This window comes from Pygocentrus nattereri, chromosome 15, assembly GCF_015220715.1.
Source record: "Pygocentrus nattereri isolate fPygNat1 chromosome 15, fPygNat1.pri, whole genome shotgun sequence".
In the NCBI taxonomy this organism is placed as follows: Eukaryota; Metazoa; Chordata; class Actinopteri; order Characiformes; family Serrasalmidae; genus Pygocentrus; species Pygocentrus nattereri.
In genome coordinates, this window is record NC_051225.1 from 17,117,925 (window position 1) to 17,144,448 (window position 26,524).

Consider the following 26,524-nt stretch of genomic DNA (forward strand, 5'->3'; position numbering starts at 1 on the left):
CTATATCTGTGTTATACATTCTGTATCTGTATCTGTGTTATACATTCTGTATCTGTATCTGTGTTATACATTCTGTATCTGTATGTGTTATACATTCTGTATCTGTGTTATACATTCTATATCTGTATGTTATACATTCTGTATCTGTGCTATACATTCTGTATCTGTGTTACACATTCTGTATCTGTGTTACACATTCTGTATCTCTGTTACACATTCTGTATCTGTGCTATACATTCTGTATCTGTATGTGTTATACATTCTGTATCTGTATGTGTTATACATTCTGTATCTGTGCTATACATTCTGTATCTGTGTTAAACATTCTGTATTTGTGTTATACATTCTGTATCTGTGTTATACATTCTGTACCTGTGTTATACATTCTGTATCTGTGTTATACATTCTGCATCTGTATGTGTTATACATTCTGTATCTGTGCTACACATTCTGTATCTGTATCTGTGTTATACATTCTGTATCTGTATCTGTGTTATACATTCTGTATCTGTATCTGTGTTATACATTCTGTATCTGTATCTGTGTTATACATTCTGTACCTGTGTTATACATTCTGTATCTGTGTTATACATTCTGTATCTGTATCTGTGTTATACATTCTGTACCTGTGTTATACATTCTGTATCTGTGTTATACATTCTTTATCTGTATCTGTGTTATACATTCTTTAACTGTATCTGTGTTATACATTCTGTATCTGTGCTATACATTCTGTATCTCTGTTACACATTCTGTATCTGTATCTGTGTTATACATTCTGTATCTCTGTTACACATTCTGTATCTGTGTTATACATTCTGTATCTGTGTTATACATTCTGTATCTGTATCTGTGTTATACATTCTGTATCTGTATCTGTGTTATACATTCTGTATCTGTATGTATTATACATTCTGTATCTGTATGTGTTATACATTCTGTATCTGTGCTATACATTCTGTATCTGTATCTGTGTTATACATTCTGTATCTGTATGTGTTATACATTCTGTATCTGTGTTATACATTCAATATCTGTGTTATACATTCGATATCTATGTTATACATTCTATATCTGTGTTATACATTCTGTATCTGTGTTATATATTCTGTATCTGTATCTGTGTTATACATTCTGTATCTGTTTTATACATTCTGTATCTGTATATGTGCTATACATTCTGTATCTATTTTATACATTCTGTATCTGTATCGGTTTTATACATTCTATATCTGTGTTGTACATTCTGTATTTGCATCTGTGTTATACATTCTATATCTGTGTTATACATTCTATATCTGTGTTATACATTCTGTATCTGTATCTGTGTTATACATTCTGTATCTGTGTTATACATTCTATATCTGTGTTATACATTCTGTATCTGTGCTATACATTCTGTATCTCTGTTACACATTCTGTATCTCTGTTATACATTCTGTATCTGTATGTGTTATACATTCTGTATCTGTATCTGTGTTATACATTCTGTATCTGTGTTATACATTCTATATCTGTATGTTATACATTCTGTATCTGTGCTATACATTCTGTATCTCTGTTACACATTCTGTATCTGTGCTATACATTCTGTATCTGTACGTGTTATACATTCTGTATCTGTGTTACACATTCTGTATCTGTGTTACACATTCTGTATCTGTGTTACACATTCTGTATCTCTGTTACACATTCTGTATCTGTGTTACACATTCTGTATCTGTGTTACACATTCTGTATCTCTGTTACACATTCTGTATCTGTGCTATACATTCTGTATCTCTATGTGTTATACATTCTGTATCTGTGCTATACATTCTGTATCTGTGCTATACATTCTGTATCTGTATGTGTTATACATTCTGTATCTGTATGTGTTATACATTCTGTATCTGTGTTATACATTCCATATCTGTGTTATACATTCCATATCTATGTTATACATTCTATATCTGTGTTATACATTCTATATCTGTTATACATTCTATATCTGTATCTGTGTTATACATTCTGTATCTGTTTTATACATTCTATATCTGTTTTACACATTCTGTATCTATTTTATACATTCTGTATCTGTATCGGTTTTATCCATTCTATATCTGTGTTGTACATTCTGTATTTGCATCTGTGTTATACATTCTGTATCTGTGTTATACATTCTATATCTGTGTTATACATTCTATATCTGTGTTATACATTCTGTATCTGTATCTGTGTTATACATTCTGTATCCCTGTTATACATTCTGTATCTGTATCTGTGTTATACATTCTGTATCTGTATCTGTGTTATACATTCTGTATCTGTGTTATACATTCTGTATCTGTGTTACACATTCTGTATCTGTGTTATACATTCTGTATCTGTGTTATACATTCTGTATCTGTATCTGTGTTATACATTCTGTATCTGTGTTACACATTCTGTATCTGTATCTGTGTTATACATTCTGTATCTGTGTTACTCATTCTGTATCCCTGTTATACATTCTATATCTGTATCTGTGTTATACATTCTGTATCTGTGTTATACATTCTGTATCTGTATCCGTGTTATACATTCAGTATCTGTATCCCTGTTATACATTCTGTATCTGTATCCGTGTTATACATTCAGTATCTGTATCCCTGTTATACATTCTGTATCTGTATCCCTGTTATACATTCTGTATCCCTGTTATACATTCTATATCTGTATCTGTGTTATACATTCTGTATCTGTGTTATACATTCTGTATCTGTATCTGTGTTATACATTCTGTATCTGTATCTGTGTTATACATTCTGTATCTGTGTTACACATTCTGTGTTATACATTCTGTATCTGTGTTATACATTCTGTATCTGTATCCGTGTTATACATTCTATATCTGTATCTGTGTTATACATTCTGTATCTGTGTTATACATTCTGTATCTGTATCCGTGTTATACATTCAGTATCTGTATCCCTGTTATACATTCTGTATCTGTATCCCTGTTATACATTCTGTATCCCTGTTATACATTCTATATCTGTATCTGTGTTATACATTCTGTATCTGTGTTATACATTCTGTATCTGTGTTATACATTCTGTATCTGTATCTGTGTTATACATTCTGTATCTGTGTTACACATTCTGTGTTATACATTCTGTATCTGTGTTATACATTCTGTATCTGTATCTGTGTTATACATTCTGTATCTGTGTTACACATTCTGTATCTGTGTTATACATTCTGTATCTGTGTTATACATTCTGTATCTGTGTTACACATTCTGTATCTGTTACACATTCTGTATCTGTATCTGTGTTATACATTCTGTATCTGTGTTATACATTCTGTATCTGTATCTGTGTTATACATTCTGTATCTGTGTTATACATTCTGTATCTGTGTTATACATTCTGTATGTGTGCACATGTGCTCAAGTTGTATGTTAGGCTGCCTGTTTTTGTGTTTAATCCTATATGGTCATGTTTGTCACACCTGTTATTTGTCCTGTATGTGCTGGCATCAGTCCTGCTATATACCTCTGTCAGCCAACTGTCTTACCAGCTAGCTGTTGGTACCTGTGTGCGCAACGAATAAACTTCCCTTGTCTAGACAGCAGATGGAGTCCCCTGGGATCCAAAGGGTTTGGATTCTTCAGAGTCATATATTTCTAACAGAGGAACAAACAGTGCACTACCTGAAGGCTAATGCTTGGTGTTAATCACTTAGTGCTACAGAAACACGTTTCATCAAGCAAACCTCAAACTCTTAAATCATTGCCGCCTTTATATATGATATTACAACCCTAAACCAAACTAATCTCTGTGTAGTTTAGAAATCATGAGACCCAAACATCTGAACTTGTTCCCCAATGGACTACAACTACCATAAACACCACAACTCAACCTGCATCGCATTTTGCACGACTACACTTGAGCAGTCAGGAAATGTTGATCACTACTGGACACGCCACTCAGTCAGAACAGCTTATGAATAACTGATAATGAAAGACTGAGCACAACTTCCGACATATTTAGACAAAATATTTAAATGAAGATTGTGTATCTTTTCTGTATTCACACTGGATTCACTTCTCCTAGCGCTTGCACACTGTACAGCTCTGTGATTGGCAGATCATATTTTCTGCCAAAAATGTGGAAGATTGTTTCTGTTCATCAGCAGTGCTAGCAATGATAAAGCCTTCTGAAGGACAAGAACACGCTTAACAGTGGTCCTGTTAACATGGTTGTCTGAACTGGCCATGGTGAGTAATGTATTTGATGTCAGTTGCCCAACAAGTGCAACAAGCTGCAGCTCGCCTTCAGTGGAAAATCAGGCATAACCAGTTCAAGAATATTGATTGGTAAGTTTACTGACACACACAGAGAACATGATCCAAGCTGGTTAATAAAACACAATATAGCCACAGCCTTGTGGATATGGCCTAAGCCTCAGCAAACTCAGGACTAATTCATTAGGACGTTTTTCTCTCTATATGCAACTTTAAAAAGGAAGAAAATCTAGTTCACATAGCTTAACATGCTCAAGGTATGTTTGAACAGATCAGAGAAATCAAAAAATCTTTAACAACTCAATATCGTCTTCAAACTTTACAAAGACGGTAGAAACGTAAGCAACATATTGCTGCTGTTGGAAGAAAATCTCCATTTCTGTAATTTTTCAGTTGTTGACATAATCTGAAAATGCCTGTTGCTCTTCACATTGCATGTTAATTTCAAATGAAATCCAAAATGACTCAGAAAGACTTCTGGTTTTCTTCCGACAGCAGTGAAATACTGAGCAATCATGTAAAACTTCTACTTCTTGTAATGTTCACACATAAAAATTGCATGTACATCAGTATCAAGACCGCCCAACCAGAGTAAAAATGCCTTCTTTAGTATTCCGGTTCACTTGTCCTTAACTGATCAAATAACACATTCATTATCGTGCCTAAATGGCCTTATACAGAGAGCATTCTTCGTCCTGTGTTTCACGCTTTGGATCATGTGTTCCTCTCAAGCATCTAAACTATACAGTAGTTTAATTTTCAGAAATGTGAAGAACAATCTTGTCTTTCAGAGATAAACATCTACAGCGGGACGCTGTGCACCCACTTCTGTGAAAAATATCATTGCTTTGGTGATGTTGCAGAAGGAAGACAGTACAGTATGACTATCCAACACTATGAGTCATACAGAAATGAACATGATAAAATCATGATTCTAAAAACATTTACTTGGCAGATTATACACCCATAATCTAAAACACAAGGGCTGTAAGGCATTTTCCTGATAAAACAATGACTCATGGTGACTACAGATTCTGATGAGACTCATTCCAGAAGTCTTAGGGACTCTAAAGTCTAGAAAAGAATCTGTAAGCGTAAATGAAGGGAGCTTCCATGCGACAAATCACTTATGCTCAGATACTGTATGGTCACGCTATGGACCCAGTCAGAAAGAATAGAATAGAATTTAGAACCATTTGTCACTGTGAAATTAGACCTCTGCATTTAACCCATCTGTGCAGTGAAACACCCACATACATGCACACTAGTGAACACACACACTAGGGGGTAGTGAGCACACTTGCCCGGAGCAGCGGCCTGGGGAGCAATTGGGTGTTAGGTGAACCTTCCGGTCACAGGGATTCCCTAACCTCCAGCCCAAGACTAACCTTGGGCTGCATTTAAACTGATGCACCTTTTTCTAAACTATATTTACCTCAAGCAGAAGTCCAACTAGAGATGGCACAACACTGACACTGACTTTAAAACACTACAATTCAGTGTAAAGTGATACTGACCAATTCTTAATTAAAGTACTTGATTTGAAAGTTGTAACTGCAAACACAAACAGTCAGAGAATTTCATTTGTTTTTTTTCCCACTGGAAAACAATTTCCACCCTGCTTTCATGTCGAACGTTCGGAAACTGTAACTTTTTTTTAACTTTACATTTATAGTATTTAGCAGATGCTCTGATCCAGAGTGACTTACAAGAAGTGCTTTGTCTGTCTAGAGAAAGCATCTTTGCTAGTTACCAGTAGATTAGAGAAAAAGTCCTGAGCTCAGATACTGCTAAAACCAAAACGTCACTGTTGACCCAGAGAGAAAAAGGAAGAGTTCAACACAGAGCAGTGCAATACAGTACAATACATTACAAGACACTACACTTCAATACACTACATCACATTACAATATATTACACTGCAATACACTACACTACATCACATTACAATCAATCAGAGCTCATTTAAGTGCTGTATAAAGAGATGGTCTTCAGTCTGTGTTTGAAGACAGCAAGAGACTCCGCTGTATGGACAGCCAGTGGGAGGTCGTTCCACCACCTGGGTGCCAGTACGGAGAACATTCTTGACGTTTGTCTTCCACGCGCCTTGAAGGAAGGCGGGTCAAGAGGAGCTGTATTCGAAGCTCGAAGGGCTCGTGGTACAGGTCGAAATTTCACCATTGCCGTCAAGTCAGTAGGGGCGGGTCCATTTTTGGCTTTGTAGACAAGCATTAGGATTTTACATCTGAAGTATTAACTGGCAAATCTAGTAAATCTGGCATATGTTATTCTACATTATTCATGGATTCATGCCATGCAGCACAAAATATGCACACCTACAATAACTGTGAAAGTGTTTACAACAAATGGCACGTTTTGGGGCAGATTTACTAAGAGAGGCACTAAATAACAACAGTCTACTGACCCTTGTGCTAGCAGAGGTGGCCAGTTTAGCACACAGTCTACTAAGAATTTCCATTCAAATGAACACAGGACAGTGTTTTAATCCTCCTCTGTTTCAGGTTAAAACATAGAATCATTAAGTCCTTGTTTTCTCAATATTTTGTTTTAGTAAGATGTAATAACTAAAAAAAACATGAATCTCCATCACTCATCAGAAATTCAGGGAAGTCAAGTCATTATTGTTTTACTGTCTTTTAAAACACATGTTTACTTTTGGCTGAAGGGATGAGCTGAAGTTGAGTTCTAAGCCAAGCACATTTGGAAGTCATGCTATGCTGTAAGATCCTTGTTTAAAGTTTCTGATCGTTTTTGTTTGACTGTTTTGAAAGGTACCTTAATAAACCACAGCACAGGAATAACAACATATGCAGGTGTTGTAGAGTGTAAGATTTCCAATATGTGCCATTAACAGGAAAATAAAACTGTCCGATCAGTCTTTAGGCAAAAGCTGCTCTTTTCAGGGACCTTCTTATATTTACATTTATGTTATTATTTTTTTCTACAATTAGTGTATATTTTTACGATGAGTGTTAATGTTTATTTAGTGTCTATTTTAATTCACACTTTTCCTGTTACTGTATATTTAATGTTATTGTTACACCACAGGGGTCTGAGAGTCACGCAGTTTCAATGTCTTGTATGTCCTGTATATATTGTACTATTGACAATAAAGCTGACTTGACTTGACTCTTTGATAGGGTTAAAAACATACCCAAAATATTAGAAAAAAAAACTATAATTAAGAAATATATCATTAAGAATAATTAATACATGTGGCATGTATTATTCTCAATAAGACATACTCATTTATACTGTGGAGCACATATTAAAATTGTATTTTAATATTTATATTGTGAAATATGATCATACATTTCTTCACACTAATTCAGACTTACTACAAGGTGAGTAAAAAGCATGAGGACTGAGGACAGGGACATTACAGAACCAGATTTGACTCATTATTTCCTGTTGGACAGCCAACAGTACCTGTTGCCTATAAACATAAATAAACATAAATTATGTGGCTGCCTGAATAGTCTGTACTAAACTTCAAATAATAATAACCAAATAACACGACAACTAAATTTTTTTTTAAAGCGTCGCACTGGAACGATTCTGATATTGGGCATTGGATTGGTCATCTCTTAAGGGCCACACTACAGAAACTGGTCACTACTCCAGATGCCACAATGTTGAAAACATTTACATGAGATTTCCTTGAAGGGTTGCAACTCCTTTGACTTGTCCATATTTCTGAGGCAGGGAAAAGAAAGCCCCTTTGTTCATAATGTCCTTGAAAAGAATGTGGTTAAAAAGTAAGCCTTTTCTATCAGTGGCGCAAACAAACACTATCTGACCAGCCCCCGTAAACGAAAGGCATCATGTGGAATGTTCCAGGGTCAGAAAAAGACTTCAGGCCTCTGGCCTTGTCAATAGACAGGCAATCGGTCCAGAGAGCAGTGCACCACAAACAGGAATGCACTAATATTTGCCTTGTCCATCAAATGTATTCAGCACAGAGGGAGCAGCAGGGAAGAGGAAGGATTCAGTGGTGGGATCATTGATTAATATGTTCAGCGCTTGACAGTGAGGGATTAACTCAAAGTCAACATGATGCCTAACAGAGGGAGCAAACAGCAGTATGCAAAGGTTTAGGTGTCCCCGGTCAAATGCATGGTTTGCTGACCTCTGCACATTTTAATGCACAACTACTGTTTATTTGCTGAATTTAAAACCCTTAAAAAAGCATAAAATATGCAAAGGTTATGACACAATTTACATTTGCTGGTGCAAGTGATTAGAAAGTCAACACAATATGTAATCTGACCAGGAGTGTCCCAACTTTTCTATACATCACATCCATTATTGCTGTTTATTGACTATGAACTCATCAAACATGTACACCAATCAGGCATAACATTCTGACCACCTCCTTGTTTCTACACTCATTGTCCATTTTATCAGCTCCACTTATTATATATGTGCACTTTGTAGTTCTACAGTTACAGACTGCAGTCCATCTGTTTCTCTGATACTTTGTTAGCCCCTTTTACCCTGTTCTTTAGTGGTCAGGACCCCCAGGGACCCTCACAGAGCAGGTACTATTTGGATGATGGGTCATTCTCAGCACTGCAGTAACACTGATGTGGTGGTAATGTGTTAGTGTGTGTTGTGCTGGTCTGAGTGGATCAGACACAGCAGTGCTGCTGGAGTTTTTAAACACCTCAGTGTCGCTTCTGGACTGAGAATAGTCCACCAACCAAAAATATCCAGCCAACACCGTCCTGTGGGCAGCGTCCTGTGGGCGGCATCCTGTGGGCAGCGTCCTGTGGGCAGCGTCCTGTGACCACTGATGAAGGACTAGAGGATGACCAACACAAGCTATGCAGCAACAGATGAGCCATCGTCTCTGACTTCATATCTACAAGGTGGACTGACAAGCTAGGAGTGTCTAATATAGTGGACAGACAGTGGACAATGCAATGCTTCTGAAAGTGTTCATCCCCAGTGGTACAATTCACTGTTTTACTGTCAAAAGCAGAGATGGAATGTAAAGCTTTTGAACATTATTTTTGTGAAATGTACAGGTTATTTATGTTCACACCATTCCGATTCCCCACAGCAGGCACTATTAGCACTACAGTAGCTTTCAGTAGAGTCAGTGAAAAAGAAGAAAACCACAGCGTCAAATGTTGAACAGTTTATTACCCAAAGATAATCTGTTGCTTATTGTTATTAATATGCCATTTTTAATTTAATCAGTTAATTCTAAAAAAGGAATATAGGCAGCGGGTCACAGACATTTGCTGCTTTGGCTATGGCTTCCTTCCCTTCCTCCTGAACCTCCTCTACCCCAGAAGAATGCGGATGAATCCAGCAGAGGAAATGAGCTAAAAAAGGCAGCAGCTGACTCCTTCAGACGTCATTAACACTTAGGGCTATCACTGATGAACTGAGCCTATCCAATATTGGACAGTAACTAAGTAAATGTAATTGATTTCTGTACTTAAGTAGTTTTTTCATGTATTTGTACTGAAGTTTTTCCATTTTGGGTGACTTTACTTTCATTCCACTACATTTCAAAGTCTAATATCTGACTTTTTTCTCCACTACATTTTGAGAAATCTGTCATTCCTTTAGGTTTCTGTGTGTATAAAAACAATGTCAAAACGAAAGAAGCACAAAGCAAGAACACCAATCAGGGCACAGCGGTCACTTTGTTTTGAACTTGTTTAGACCTGTTGGTCATACTGACCCAGTGCAGCACACGGTTCAACATCAGCGCAGCAGCATAAAATTTTGGGAGAGTCTATTCAACATAAATGATGAACTAACCTAACTTTGTGTAAATAGAGCATAGTATAGAAATATGTCCACACATTTAGTCGTGACTGACGCATCTTTTTTCTGAATTTATATAAACACTATTTAATTTTATAGTAAATTAGTTTTGGCTAGTTTATGTTTATGAACAGAGACCTACAGATCAATATAGTAAAGGAAACTCATTTGTGATCCTGAGTTTAAGTTGCATTAAGTTAATTAATCTTTTAGTACTTTTACTTTTGATACTTAAGTACATTTGAAGGTAAATACTTTAGTACTTTTACTCAAGTGGAGGTCTAAAGGGAGGAACTTCTACTTTACAGGAGGAATATTTTAACTTGGTGTCTACTTTAACTCAAGTACATGGTTTGTGTACTTTGTCCACCTCTGAGCCTATCACAACATTTAGTTGAAAGTAGAGTCCTAACATGGCTACACACAGCAGGCTAGTTCACATTTGTATGATTTTCTACTATTTAACTTCTTTTTTTTATTTTTATTTTACACCAAAGTACACAACACAAAGAATACAGAACGAGAACACAACAAAGAATTATAGTGTAGCTGGATCACTCCATGTGTGCAGTCCACTCTGGGCATGTCTGCAGTAATTTTACTCAAAAATCTGTAATGTCTTCTTGAGAAACTTCATCTACTGGAAGCAGGTATTTTAGGCTGCTTTTTTCCTCACCTCCTCTGGTGTTCAGACAGCCGGTAAGATGGTGTCACAAAAGTGGTTTGCAGGTCATGGAGGAGAGGAGGAGGATCGGTAGTGAACTGATAGACATTTTTCAGCGTGCAAATGGTAAACTCCTAAATATTAGTTGGCTTTAAATAAAATATAGTCCAACACTTTTGGGAATTTTGTACTTTTTATGTTCTTTATCTACACTGCTCAATAAAATAAAGGGAACACTTAAACAAAACAATATAACTCCAAGTAAATCAAACTTCTTTGAAATCAAACTGTCCACTTAGGAAGCAACACTGATTGACCATCAATTTCACATGCTGTTGTGCAAATAGAATAGACAACAGGTGTAAATTATTGGCAATTAGCAAGACACACTCAATAAATGAGTGGTTCTGCAGGTGGAGACCACAGACCACTTCTCAGTACCTATGCTTTCTGGCTGATGTTTTGGTCACTTTTGAATGTTGCTGGTGCTTTCACACTCGTGGTAGCATGAGACAGACTCTATAACCCACACAAGTCTCTCATGTATTGCAGCTCATCCAGGATGGCACATCAATGCGAGCTGTGGCAAGAATGTTTGCTGTGTCTGTCAGCTTAGTGTCCAGAGGCTGGAGGTGCTACCAGGAGACAGGCCAGTACACCAGGAGACGTGGAGGAGGCCGTAGGAGGGCAACAACCCAGCAGCAGGACCGCTACCTCCGCCTTTGTGCAAGGAGGAACAGGAGGAGCACTGCCAGAGCCCTGCAAAATGACCTCCAGCAGGCCACAAATGTGCATGTGCCTGCACAAACAGTGCCCGACATTCATAGATGGGGGTTGTGCTCACATATGCTGGTGCGGTTGGCCCTGGGTTCCTCCTAATGCAGGACAATGCTAGACCTCATGTGGCTGGAGTGTGTCAGCAGTTCCTGCAAGATGAAGGCATTGAAGCTATGGACTGGCCCGCCCATTCACCAGACCTGAATCCGACTGAGCACATCTGAGACATCATGTCTCGCTCCATCCACCAACGCCACAATGCACCACAGACTGTCCAGGAGTTGGCGGATGCTTTAGTCCAGGTCTGGGAGGAGATCCCTCAGGAGGCCATCTGCCACCTCATCAGGAGCATGCCCAGGCGTTGTAGGGAGGTCATACAGGCACATGGAGGCCACACACAATACTGAGCCTCATTTTGACTTGTTTTAAGGACATTACATCAAAGTTGGATCAGCCTGTAGTGTGTTTTTCCACTTTAATTTTGTGTGACTCCAATTCCAGGCCTCCATTGGTTAATACATTTGATTTCCATTGATGATTTTTGTGTGATTTTGTTGTCAGCACATTCAACTTTGTACAGAACCAAAGATGAGAACAATGAGAATATTTCATTCATTCAGATCTAGGATGTGTTATTTGAGCGTTCCCTTTATTTTTTGAGCAGTGTATATCTAGTGCTCAATGCTTTGGTTATTAAATTCTGCTCAACATTACACAGACCTGAATTTCCTTTAACTTCCTGATGGGCTACTACCATAGTAGCAATTAAGTACATTGTAAAGATCAGACTCCAGTGTTAGCCCACTATTCCCATATTGGTGCATCCCTAATTTTTAATGATCCCAAGAAAACGTAAGCCATAAATCTGTTCTCTTGTCTGCTGCGCCTTTTTGGCAAATGGATCTTTCTGTCTCTGCTGATTGGCTTCCTCTATTGGTTACAAACCCACCGTAGTGCTCCCCCTCAGCCAAGAAAGCAATGAGCAGAGCACAAACCTCTGCACATTCTCAACTCTTTCCAGACATCGTAATCCCTGGAGAGGCGATGGCTGAACTCAACTGGCCCGTGTATTCCGCAGAGACTCTTTTGTCTTCTGGAGATGATTTGTCTCTCTTACTTTCTCCCTTGTATACAACAGCACCTTGGTCTGGACTGTTGTTACAGAGTCAGATGAGTCAGACGTGACTGTGCGCGAGTGGGGGGGTCAGATTACTGTATAAATACCTTAGGACGGAGGACCCTCTTTCAAGACCCTTAGCTTCCCACCATCATATGGTGTTCATCAGGTACTCACATGAAGATATGCATGTGCTACATGTCTCTGGTGGTGTCATCACCCATACCCGTCATGTTTAGACTGAAGAGATTGAGGGCGCAAGTTCCATCTGGGTGTCTCGAATAAAGTGAGAGCTTTTCAAACAGTCCTCCACCTGGACGAATCCCTGGTGCCGCTAATTAACTTCTCAAAATTCAGGCTCCAGCTAGGAAGTCTTTATGTATTCTATGCAGAGCCAACAATGAAGCTGTCTTTTGTCTTCTTTTGACTTGGCTTTCAATGCCAGGGCCACTGAGGCCATGTCCCTGCGAATAATGACAGAGGGTTTGAGTTTGAGAAGCAGAGGGGGGAAGTGGAAGGAGGCTGGGGGCAGTAGGAGGGGGCTGTGGTTTTTGGGTGTGGGGTGGGGGGGTGGTGGAAGGTGGACCTTGCTGAGCTCTGAAACATCTTTCCATCTGAATCCTTTTCTGTGCAACTCTGTCACAGCTCACAGCAGCTGCACACTCCCCAAACAATACCCGCAATTCCTCGCTCCCAGAGCCCTTGCTGGAGAGGCCAGATGGAACCAATTCTTTAAACCCCTTTCATTCCATTTCTTCGCTGACTTTCAGCTGTTTACAGTTGTTTTTTTGCATATGAGAGAATGGATGATGTGCTGTTCTGCATTCTGAGGAACACTGTGCACCATCCTAATAATGTCTTCCAAGCCTGGACTAAAACACAAAAGGGATCTGATTTCATTTCCACAAGCAATTACAAGTCCAAAAGAAGAACTAATTACTCCATTCATTAGTCAGCCGTACGCCTCACATCATTAATATTCGCAATAACTTTCTTGGTTCATTTACTGTACATTTGGTGTACTACAAGCCATATTCATACACTGCTGGTGTGAAAACTCTCAACACTGATGTCGACTGTGGCCACCTGCAGTATCTGCAGTCGAGCCAAAATTAACAGTTAGTCTTAAGGAGGTCCTGTCAAAGCATTTATCTTATGGATGGAGAGATGAAGCTATCCTTTGTGACAAGGATGGAGTCCAAAGAAATCTCCTCTGCTCAACATTGCTGCAATCCCCCACAAAACATGTTCTAATGTCTTTTTTACATTTTGCTGTTGTGAAAAGAGCTTTATTTAGCATCATAACTTCATTGACTTTTATGGCTGCACAGAATATCAGTTAATTGATCATAATCACAATAATGATACCGCATAAGGCTGCAAAAACCAAATGAACATGCTAACCAGTCACAATGTCTTTGTTTGCAGTGAATCTACTACCTGATGTTTCTGCAGATGTCCTTACTAAATTAAGGGATTCATGTAATGTAACCGTCAATTAGGTCAAACTAATGCAGGCTGATCTTTAACCATTTCACACTGAATCATCAATGAATTGTCAACACTGAATCATCAATGAATCACCAACACTGAATCATCAATGAATCTTCAACACTGAATCATCAATGTATTTTAATGATTTAGCAAAAATGTAATATTTTAGGTAGAACATTCAAAATTAACAGTTATTTACTTAAAAAAAACTGAAATTTTGAACACACTCTGTAGCATCCATCTGCATGGTATTAAATCCAATTAAAAATTTACAAGTGAGCAAACGCACTCTCGTGTGATGCAAACTACTCTTGTGCATAGGAAAAACAAGCGCTTCTGATTCATGATGCGTCTGTGTGATGTGCGTACATGTCAGTCAAATTTCGGTACCTAATTAAGACCTGAGTGCAGTTTGAGCAGGTTGAAAGATTATTATACAGAAAAGATCTGGGTGACTACTGACGTCAATTGTTTGTTAGCAACATTAGCCTACATTAGGTTCATTAGCTCCAGCACTAAATGAGCTAAATTTGTACACTAAATGTCTTGACCTACCAACTAAACCTGGAAAAGGGAGATCTGTGCAAGTTTGATTTTTCACGAAGCCATTCCTATAATATATTGGAAGGCCCATCTCAGCCACAGCATGAAGCAAAATAAGCAAGATAGTAGTGTTCTGTACATGTTCTGTAGCCACAGTTGTAGCTGTGACGGAATCCACATTGATTCTGTGTGGTGAAGACAATAAACACCAGACTGAAACAGTCATACCAGATACAACAGTGACACAACTCACCTCCTCAGAGGGTTAGAGACATGAGCATCATTAATGATATGTACATGCACACCAGTGTATTCATGCTAGTCTGATTAAGGGTACAAATCGAAGCCTCGATCATGTAACCGACATGGTTTGACTGCCATGGTCTAGCTCAAGGCTTGGTCAACCTATATTTAGTGCAATCAACAGATGATCCGAGCTGGTCTGACTTTTGAGACTGATTTTGAGAGGTAAGCACTTAGATTCCTCCTCTGAGTCTGGGCTTTTTCTGTAGAAGCACAGAAGAACATGACAGCTTTTTAACATCAAAACAAACAGTCACAAACACTGAAAGGTGAGAGGAAGAGACTCCACACGTGTTAAACATTCAGAAATAGACCACATTATGAATCTAAATTGAAGGAGAAAGATGGAAACACAACATTTTTAAGCTTAAGTTGATAAACTCGTGCGTCACGAGGGGATTTTCACTTTGTAAAGTCACGCTATGATGCCGCACAACTCTTGGTTTGCTATTGTGTATGTATGTAAATACAGCTATTGTCTTTAGCTTGGGATCAGGAAGTATCAGATTCCAAGACTGGAGGGCCAAAGCAGGTAGCAAAGTCCAGCATTCCTCCTCATTTAACACTACAGCTTATGATGGCCTTCAAAGGCTAAGCTTGGTCTGTCAAAAGAGGGAAAACAGTCTGCAGGGCTGCACCTCGAGTGTGACACCGTTGGACTAGATAGAGCATGTCTTACACGCTACAAGCCAAATGAAGTAAATTAACATTTTATTTCAGTTCAGGGCTTTCTACGGTCAGTGTAATGAAGAATATAATGGAGAAGTTTAAACATAAATGACAATCTAGTATAACGTCAGATAACCCGTCAGAAATAACTGCAAATCTTATGATCAAGGCCTAACACAAGGAAAACTGGAAAGGCTGTCCACCTCAGAGACAGATACAGTAAAGGAGTCAGTCAAGTTCTTTAGTGAACAGAAATAATAAGGAAAATGAAAAAGTGGGGATGAACTGAATGAGGTCGGCAGATTATTTGTTTCGTACCTAATGCACGAATGCTCTGACAGCTGTGCTGAGGATTTGGTCATAATGCAGAACAAGAGGCAGCTTGTACAATACCTCATTAACTAAAACATGACCAAGTATGTACAGTACAGTCACAGGGCTCAGAGATACGCTGAGAAAAAATGATATCAATGCATGAAGGTTACATGGTGCTGGATACACAGCTGAATGTCTGGTTACATCCTGCCCTCATCCATATTACGCAAGCACTGGACGGTGAACAGAGGGCCTCCCATGTCTGAGCTGACAATCCAGGCCAATGAGAAGGAAAGGTCATTGTTCCATCAGCACAATAGACAGCCTGTTCAGAAAGTTCAAGAGAAAACGCTCTGCAGCTGCAGGGGCTGTTTCAGCTGAGAGCGGGGGGCACACGTTACTTTCACCACGCAGTGTGAAAACACACCTCGTCAAGAAGAGCACACAATGAAAAAAATCATGAAGAAAAGAGGATGTCGCTGCTGTCGGAAGAAAACTTCCAAAATGGTAACTTTACAGGAGAAGGAAAAATATACATCACTTTTAATGTAAGTCAATGGAACCAGACATTTTTCCCAAGTCTTTATGGGCTGTTTCTTTAGTCCATTCATCATGAAATTTACACACAATGTAAAGGGTAACAGGTATTTTCAAATTCTCTCAAAAACTGAAAAACAACAAAAACTGAGATAGATTAAGGAAATTTCACCACCGCATTTAACCCATCCGTACAGTGAAACACCACAAACACACTAGTGAGCGCACACACACTAGGGGCCAGTGGGCACAGGGCAGCCCTATCCGCAGCGCCCGGGGAGCAGTTGGGGGTTAGGCGCCTTGCTCAAGGATACCTCAGTAACACAAGGGCACTGTCAGCTCAGGGAATCGAACCAGCGACCTTCCGGTCACAGGGCTGGTTCCCCAACCTCAAGATACAAGGTTTTGTCCCGACGGCAGTGATGTGAAGTCTCATACCCTTTCTTTTTCGTTCAGGAGGAGCAGTGTTTCTTTGCTTCACAAAACTTGAGAATTGTAAAAAATGAATTTGTGCCTGAGAGACAACACAATTCTGCTTATTCTTTTTTGATACCCACATTTAAACCTTGACCATTGACCAACACTGACACCCAACGTTTCTTTAAAAAAAAAAAAAAAAAAAAAAAACACAACTACTAAGCCCTAAAATGAGCTACTTTTACTTAAAGCACTTCATTTGTTTGTGAACATTCATGTTCACTGCTTCCCCTCCGATATCCGATACAGCTTTTTTGTCACGATACTGATACGAAACGATACCGCTACGCCACCTTTAGCCTTGACCGTTCACTCGCAGCCCCGGCAGATTTGCTAGAGCAACTCGGTTTAAAGCAGTTTCTTTCCCAATTGTAGTCCGTTTTTAAAGCGATACAGCACAACAGCGGTCCGTCGAACTGCTTTTCGCCCCACTGTGGTACGAAACGAGCAGCTGATTCACAGCCGAGCCGAGCGCGTTTCAAAGGGGTCCCGCTGGGTTTCTGAGAGGAAAAGCCCACTCTGCAGTTCGCTAAATAACCAAAGCATGGAGGAAGCTTTACCTCAGTGAAGTCCACTGCTGTCCAAGCCATTCTGTCCAGCTGTTTCTCACACGTACACGAGTTCTCTCAGCAGAGCCTCTCCAAACCGCCTCAGTTTGCCGGTAAAATCTGCAACTTTTCCTCCAAACTTCCAGTCATGTTCTTTCAGGCGGACCAAACCCTGCCTTCCCAAGACGGGCTTCTGGCTGAAGGCTGAGCCAGTTTCCATGGAGAGGGGGCTGTTTTGCCCCCCACTCGCCGCTCCTCACGCTTTCTCACTCCTACACTAAACCGAGCGAGGTTTGCACAATCAGTACCACATGGCTCGGTTTACCGGTCAGAGAAGCTGCCGGGTCACTCTACAGATATTAACTTATAATAAAACAATATATTATTCTAAGAATGACACCTTTCTGAGCCTCAATTGATCAATACTAATTTTTAAATCAATCATGTAAAATTCCAGGGCTGAGGCCATATTTTGAAGAAAATCATATTTCTCTGCAATTTTAACTAAAATAATCTATACATGACTATGGAATACATAAATTAAACGACATATTATTATAAAATATATAATGAAAGTCCCCCAGGAGTCGTGTCACTTGTGTTACCGTGTGACTAAAACTCTTATTTTGAAATAAGTCACACTGATGACATCACTTGACTTCCTTTCACCTGTTTTCTGAGGAGCTATGAAGAAAAGCACATGGTGAGTCCACAGTGTCTTTCAGTTCTCAGAGATTTTCTCATTTAGCTCATGATTTTATATGAAGCTTTTAGCTGATGTCACTGGTGTGACTGACTTTATTCTGAGGTCACTGTGATAAAATAGAACACAAATGGATTAAATTCCATATTTTAAGTGATTTTTAGTGGATGTTCCATGATTGACAGCATGTGGTTTGATGCCCTGTAGCAGTTAATTTGTGAAATGCATTGTTCATTTAAAATGTCTCTGGTGTTACCTTTATTATGAGTAACACTGATGAGGATCGGTAACATCAGTCACTCCTATGGACAGATAGAAGTGGGCATTTCTGTGGAATGACCCAGCTATGAAAATGCCACATTACAATGTCTGACATTGACTTCTTAAGGGACTCTCATTAATTACTCTCCCGTCTGTGGGTCGTCATTGTTCACTGCTACTTAGCTTAGCACAATTCAAACATCACCTGGTGATATTTTAGTCTCTAGGATTGACTACACGTGCCAAATGATGTCAAAACATCTTTTTTGGCACATTAACAAACCTGTTTCAAAGCTGTGACTTTGTTACTCTAATCCTGACTTTCTCTCTGATTTTTACTTAAAACACTAAACTATAAATATTCCCATTGTATGTTTTGTTTTGAATGAGGAGAACAAATTCTTTTGGCACTATAATTAGGTCGCTGGCTCGGACTCCAGTGGATGTCCACGCCTGCTGGGAAGCCCACAGACATGCAGAGCCATCTGCTGATTTACCATTTACCCATGCGCTCCAGTTTCTTCGGCAGCGGAGAACAAGCTTAACACATTGCTCACAGCTGTGTAAACCGAGGTATGCAAAGCCATGCATGGGGAACATAAGTTGCGTAAGTGGACAAAGAATCTTAGAAAACATGCTCACAGATCAGATCAGAGGAACCACCCGGGTCACCCTCCCCCTGGTCCAGAACAGCGCACTGATCCGATATAGTGTCATTAATACTGAAAAAGGGTATCAGGGCATTCAGCATGTCACCTTGAGAATCTTGAGAACCAGTGCATGTTCCAACAAAACTGGCTCCAATTTGAACCTGCATCGCGCCAGCTGGAAGTATGCAGTCGGTTCCACTGTATCAGCTGGAGTTCACTACGTCAAATGAATGAACTGGATATGAACTTCATGGTGAACTTTCTTTTCTGAGATGAGAACATTACCAGCAACTGTTGACTGGAACAGTTCGGTTAAACCCCGACGCTGTTCAGATGCGACAACAGTCGTCCCAACTCATGTCAGCTCAGCCCAAACCACTGCTTCCAGGCTCTGAGATGTGGTGCACCACACTGATCTGTAATTTTCACTCTCTGATGATGAAGTGAGGTTTAAGCCTTCAAATGCACTCACAATTAGAACTGGACAATTACAGCTTCCACCACTTGACACGACATGCTGAGTAATCATCAGCTGTTCTGAGTCAGAGTCATGTGTCATGGCCTCTGCCTTTGAGCTACAGACGGAGAGCTGTAAGAAATGTGGTGAACTATCTACACGAGATGCATGTTTCCATTGATAAAGGGGACTTTCACCAAATTTTCTAGTTTTCTATGATTCAGTCATTGAGATGTCATTGACATTGACAAAGTCATTTAGAATTGTTTGATGAGAAACAGTGCATTGTAGAGAAACTTGCTGACTCAGATGTCTTTACAGTGGTGGTGATAGGAACCAGGGGTCCCAATGTCTACAATGCAAATATAGCCATTTTATTTACTGACCAGTGAATCTGCACATCCTCTGAGTTTTATATTGTTGATATAATGTTGAAAATCATAAAAATCAGAGTTTTCCTTGAATCATATTTTGCTGTAGAATGCCCAGTCATGAATGTAAATTATACATATATTTTAGAACAAAGCTTTATTTAAAAAAAACAGGAAAAAAAATAAAAACAATATCTCAGACATCAGGCATCATATTCATACCAATATCATGTAATTTTGCTTTTACAAGCTTTTAAAAGCATTAAACCTTTCAGTCTTCTGGCTCCCATCTCCACCACAGTGATAGGTGGACCATGATAAGTTTCTCTTGAACCAGACATTTCACATCAAATTACTCCAAATAAATACAATTAAATAAATACATGCTTATGCAGAATTTGGAAAATAGCTAGAATATTCCCTTAAAATTCCCAAGATAAAACAGCTGAAACAGTGGTATAGCCACACAAAGATTAAAGTAGCAAAAGAGCAAAACAGGCATTTGGAAATATCTGATTAGAATAACTTAGAAATAGAAAAGTAGAGCAACACAGGAACACAGATATATAATGTTATATACTGAAAAGGTAATTCACTGAATTTACTTCAAGTGCAAATATATTACATCAGCACAGTTTTGTTGATTTAATATTTTTGATTCATGACATTATGTACACATTGCAGTCAATTAAAGCAAATCCATCAGTGAAGTCTGCCAGTCTTCTGTCTGTAGGAGAATGTTCTAGCTGTGTCTAACTTGATCTGGTGACCTGAGAACAACCCACACCAAGAGCACAACCGAGCTACAACAATGAACCTCAGACTGAACAGCTCTCATGGGAGCGGAGGTCTGCTAGGATCATCACAGCACAAAAATATGCGGCTGGCCGTGGGCTACTTCTGAGCCAGACAGGCCTTTTTCTAATCAGTGCAGTTCATGGAGAGTCGTCCAAATCAAAGCATGATGCATTCTCAAGGCTGCGGCCTCTCTACACCAAAGTACGGCCAGGAAAACCACAGAATTAAGCAACCTCCTAGACCCTGTTGATATCCACAGGTTCTTGTTCACAGACTCCCAATAGTGAAAATGACTGTTATGTTTTACTCTTGTAAAGTTTAAGAATAGAGTTGGAAGCAGTTGAGCAAAAACCATGACAAACCAGCTAGGCAGCATATCTGGGGGTTGTTTTCTATCATCAGCACTCAAACTTAACATTTGAAACGGTCCCAAGAATCCAGAAAGAGTGGGCTGCCATATCACAGACAGAGCACCCTCTTCCAAATATAGAAACTCTCGTCAAACAGTCCAAAATCTGGGACTGTGGAATGGGGATTTTTCAGTCTGTCCATCATGATTCCCAATGATTCATATCAAGCAACGTGTGACCCCCTAATTAAGATTTTCAAATTTCCTTGATTTAAAAAAAAACATCAATTATTTGTTACGGGTGGTGATGCTGTTACTCCATAAAATGGTTTAAAAATCATACATTTATATTTACCAAAATTTCTGGATGAGTCAGCAATGATTGGTTTGCAATTTCAATGATAATCAGGGGACCAGTTGGTCATTATAAAGCAGCATTAGGCAGGCTAAAGACGCTCCTTAAGGGGGAGCTATCAGCACTCAAGCATTCATTTCAGAAGCTTCTACAATTGCATGTATGTTTACAAAATTATGTACAAAATGTGTATATTAATACACCAGTAATATTCAGTTATGCCTTAAGTTGAAATATTTACGGAATGATTCACCACCGTGCATATATTAGGGGTGTGTATTCTGACTATTTTTTTTTATGGAAAGATAATAATGTAACAAGATAATAATGTAGGCCTGTAGGCTTACCTTTTTAGGTGGTAGCACTGGTGTTGCACAAACTTCCAGCAGCACACAGAGGAAAACACCTAATACATATGCTTTATTATTAAAAAAAAGCCAAGAGAACTTTTTCATGTTCAGTTATGGAAGCTGCCTCTTCAGATAAACTAATGAGGTGACTATGTTGGATGCTGAGGAGAGCTCATTTGGTCTTCTACACAAGGTATTTGGCTACAATTAGCTTTTTAGAATTTGAAGAAAATAAAATTGAAGAAAGTGATGAAAATAGTAATGACCCCATTCTACTTACTTAGTTATTACTTAACTATTCAGGCCTTAGATGTTTACTAGGATTATGTTATGACCTATTTAAACCCAATGCAATAACTGAGACAGTAATAAGCTATATATGTTCAAAATCATCATTTATAGGGTACTTTCTACTGGTGGGTGACTGTCCCAAACCCAAACCCTCTAAATTTCATACTTGTTAAAATATTACTTGTATTTTTTCTTTCTTCTTTTGGATTTCCTTAAATTGATTTATATTCATCATAAGTTTAATTTTTTTATTTAAAAATATCTGAAAAATGCTGTGCCATGTTTTCATGTCTCTACCAGAACACAACATTTTGGTAGTGACTAAACGGAATCTGCAATCATTAATTTAATAAAATATGCATCATTATTTTCCTAGGGTCATTTAAAACAAAGGTATTTTAGTCTAAAGTCCAAATAAGTTAAAAGTCTTAAATGGTCTTGGAACTCTACTAACTAGTAAGTAATTTTACAGAAAACAAGTAGGATTTTTATACAATTATATTATAGCAAGTGTGTTAACTGAGTGACTAGAAACAAGTGTTCTTTTAATTTCACTGACACACATGCCTCTGTGATATATTATGTCTCTATCCTTGTACGACAATGGTGACTGTCCCGCCACCAGCACCACTGTACAATTTACATTCTGAACAGCGACCTCTTACCACCATGTTCACTGTCCGTGTACAATGACTGTGAAGCAAAGCTGAAGATTGATTATTTCTGGAAAATCAAGCAACAAAAAAATAGTACAAAAACCCCAAGATATAATAAAATTGTGTGTTTTGAGAACAATCCCAAAACGACAGTTGGTAGATAACTAGTTGACTCAGTTTTCCATGTATCTGGAGTAATTATCAACAACAGCCGTCTGCCCAGTGGACAGAAATGTCTAGGGAAGACTTTAGAGGGATATTTCCCATCCAACCTCTGCACACTGGCTCACCATCTCGTCCTCTGGGGCATCCTATCAACCCTGAGACCGGGAACATTGACGTATATCTCAACACTCTGTGCTTCCCTTATCTCACAGGAAGCTGACCGTTGGTTCAGTATATGAATTTCACTGCTTTTAGAAAACAACATACAACTTCTGATGTCCTATAACTATGTTCAATTGGAACATGGTGGGCACACCATTGCTGCCATATCAAAACTCTGTAAATATGTTTTTTTGTGGGTTTTTCATTTTGGAACATGTTTTACCATTTTTAAATACCAGCTTAACAGTGTGTTAACATTTCATAACTGAAGTGAAATTATACAAAATGACTTTAAAGTTTTGTTATGTTAACATATATTAAACCTAAATATATTTTATCCTGTTTAATATGTTCTATTACTTGTTGGCCTGCCAGTGAATTCATTAAAGTAGCTACTGTTATGTCAATATTAATGCTATTAATTCAAAATGGCTTTATTATCCTGTTAATAACCACCCACAATTTGGCTGAACTGATCACTCGATGTTGAAACTGCTGACCCATGTCAAACTCATTTCCACTAAACCTATAGTAGTGTACTTTTCACACCTGTTAAAGCAATTCAGGCACAGGAAAACATTATCCCTAGATTGCTCAACTCCGCTTCCTTGAATACATTCATAAAGTCTCCATCCTTCATGTTCAGTCAAACCCACAGAGGCACCAAAATAAACCGGCGTCTTTTCCCCAGTGCTGCTGGAAGTTTGCCGCACCCTATACCACAAAATACTCCCATCAGAATTGTATTTTGCAGTCGTCTGGGAATTCAAAATAGTTAGAGAATAGGTTAGAGTGTTGAGCAAGCTATTGGATGTGAAGACTGGCTGTCAAAACTGAAGGTATAATGTAGTGCTATTATCAATAAAATATGATTCCCTTTTTCACAGCAGCCATAAAATGCAATTCTTGACTGTTTTGAGCTATGCATTGTTTTTGTTCAGTAACATTGACTGAACATATTTCATGGAAATGTGTATGATTTACAATGTTTGTATGGATTACATGTGTTTGTGCTGTTTGTTTTATCTCAGCATGGCCATCTTTGTGGAGGCTGTGAACTGTTTTCATTGCAGCATGATCTCCCCCTCATTGCTCACTAGCAGCTCAACACCGAGTTACTGCAGTTCACACACCATAAGCCAGCAATGTGCTAAATTAAACTGATAACAGGGTTCGAGAGAAATTCCAGGGCTCCAGAGCGGTATAACTGTCTGAACATTGGCTCCATTGCCAGGAGATCATGAGTTCGATCCCTGCCGATGCCGCAGCCGTCTGTGGCCGGGCGTCCAAAAGAGCATTCCTGGTCTCCCTCTCTCTTGGTTAGCAAATGTAACAGAATTAGTAGTTAGTGTTTTCCATTCACACACAGTAAGCTATTAGCTTGCTTCACATCTCAAGGAAGCCCTCACTAGCCTTCACTCTCAAAGCTTGGCAAAGGCTTCATCATGAGGTAGACTATAACATGATAGAGGGATGGGGTTCGTCGCTAGGTGGTAGTTTGGGTACCAGTGGCTTGAGACTCATGAAATATATCTTCTACACAATCCACCACAACATACTCATTTCACCATAAAGACACTTGTAGTTTAGTATAATAAAGCATTAACATTCCTTCACTGTTCTGTGATCTATGTGTGATGAAGTGTATGAGGGTGTGTAGTATGTATGTCCAGGAAATCACTGCTAATTTATTAATAAGAGTTTATTATATACTTAGCTGGTGATTATGTGTATGAATAAGCCAGCTAGCGTGAATGATTGGTTTGCCAGGACAGGGATTAAGCCTAGTCCTGGACTACACAACATTCTAAATGTGGATTCTCCACTGAAAATGAATATATAGTCCAGGACGATGTAAATAGCCCCTAAAGTTTGACCTTGAACGGCTCAGTTTAACCTCCAAATCTATGTGGAAATCAGGTTAAAGGAGTTGCACGTTTTTTAGACCAAAGGTCAGCCACCAAATAAAAATGAAGCTTTCAGAGCAAATCTCTCGATTAGACAAAATAAGAGCATAGATATCAGAGGAGAACCTTGGGGAATGGGGCGGGGGTTGGAGGGGGCGTTGTGGTAATCACTTCCCACACTGAGGTGCAAACAGTCCCAGATGATGGTGCTGCTGTCCAGAGAGATTAACAAAAAATAAACAGAAAGACCTGCTTTTAGCTATAGATCTCTCAGCTCACAGCCACAGCTGTGCTACAGGCTTTTAGAACAGCTGTCTAAGTCATTGGATTGGATCTCAATAATAATAATAATAATAATAATAATAATAATAAGTTATAACTGCAGCTCGGTTTGCTCACACTGTTCTTACAAAAGGTAAATAGCGCCCCCTCGTTTTTGTTCAGTGTCAGTTGTGTCAACATCTTTTGGCCACAGTGAAAATCAGTCACACAAGCCACATTCAATACATTACACAGCGATCCACGCGTGGACGTATGTATATCACACCATTCGGGTCATTCAGTAAAACTATATTCATAAATCAGACCTCGAGCCCTTATCGTGCAGCCCCTTCAGCAGTAAAGACGAAACTGGCTCCCAACTTCTTATTCGAATTTTCCGTTCCACCTTAAATAGTGCAGAAGGTCTATTCTGGCGCCTACAACCACCAGCGTTACTGCTGCACCAGATAAGGTGGAACGGAGAGTACGAATAAAAAGCGGTCTCTCCATCACTGAAGGAGAGGAGGCCACCAACTGTTCTGCGGAGCAACAGCTTCAAACTTCCCAGCAACTTCTGTCCTCAGAGCAGTAAAAAGCTCCTACCTTCACTGCCTCTGACTGGAGCGCCTAAAGAAAGAGTTTAAATCCACATCGTCGGCTCGTCCAGTTCGTGTCCGTTCGGCTCAGAGAGGAGTGTGGCGGTGTGTGAGCGCTACCCTCTGAGCCCCACAGCGCTCCCGAGAAAGAGGAGGGCAGGACGCTGGGAGGTAAAGCCCCGCCAGGCTGCTTCAGAGGCGAATCGAGGGAACGGGTCCCCTGTAGTTTCCGTTAGGCTCCATGTTTCTTTGTAGTTCTACAGGTACATACTGTAGTCCGTGTGTTTCTCTGCCGCTTTTTACCCTGTTCCTCAGTGGTCAGGACCCCCATGGACCCTCACAGAGCAGGTACTATTTGGGTAGTGCGTCAATCTCAGCACTGCAGTAACACTGACATCGTAGTGGTGGTGTGTTGGTGTGTGTTGTGCTGGTCTGAGAGGATCAGACACAGCAGTGCTGCTAAAGTTTTAAACACCTCTGTGTCACTGCTGGACTGACAATAGTCCACCAACCAAAAATATCCAGCAAACAGCATCCTGTGGGCAGCATCCTGTGACCACTGATGAAGGACTAGAGGATGACCAACACAAACTGTGCAGCAGCAGATGAACTATCATCTCTGACTTTGCATCTACAATGTGGACTGACCAGGTGGGAGTGTCTAATAGAGTGG

General features: G+C 39.3%; 1 protein-coding gene across 2 annotated transcripts in view; it reads right to left on the reverse strand.

The window, feature by feature from the left end:
* The window catches only part of dennd2b (DENN domain containing 2B), an 89,856-nt gene extending 63,847 nt beyond the window's left edge, over positions 1-26,009 (reverse strand). Inside the window, exon 1 of one of the 2 annotated variants that reach the window (XM_017700636.2) lies at positions 25,859-26,009. The gene's annotated coding sequence lies outside the window, so the exon portion shown is untranslated. Of the gene's footprint in view, positions 1-17,531; positions 17,787-25,858 lie in introns of those variants that run through there. The other variant, XM_017700635.2, reaches the window with a different exon arrangement.
* Positions 26,010-26,524: the final 515 nt, after the last annotated feature.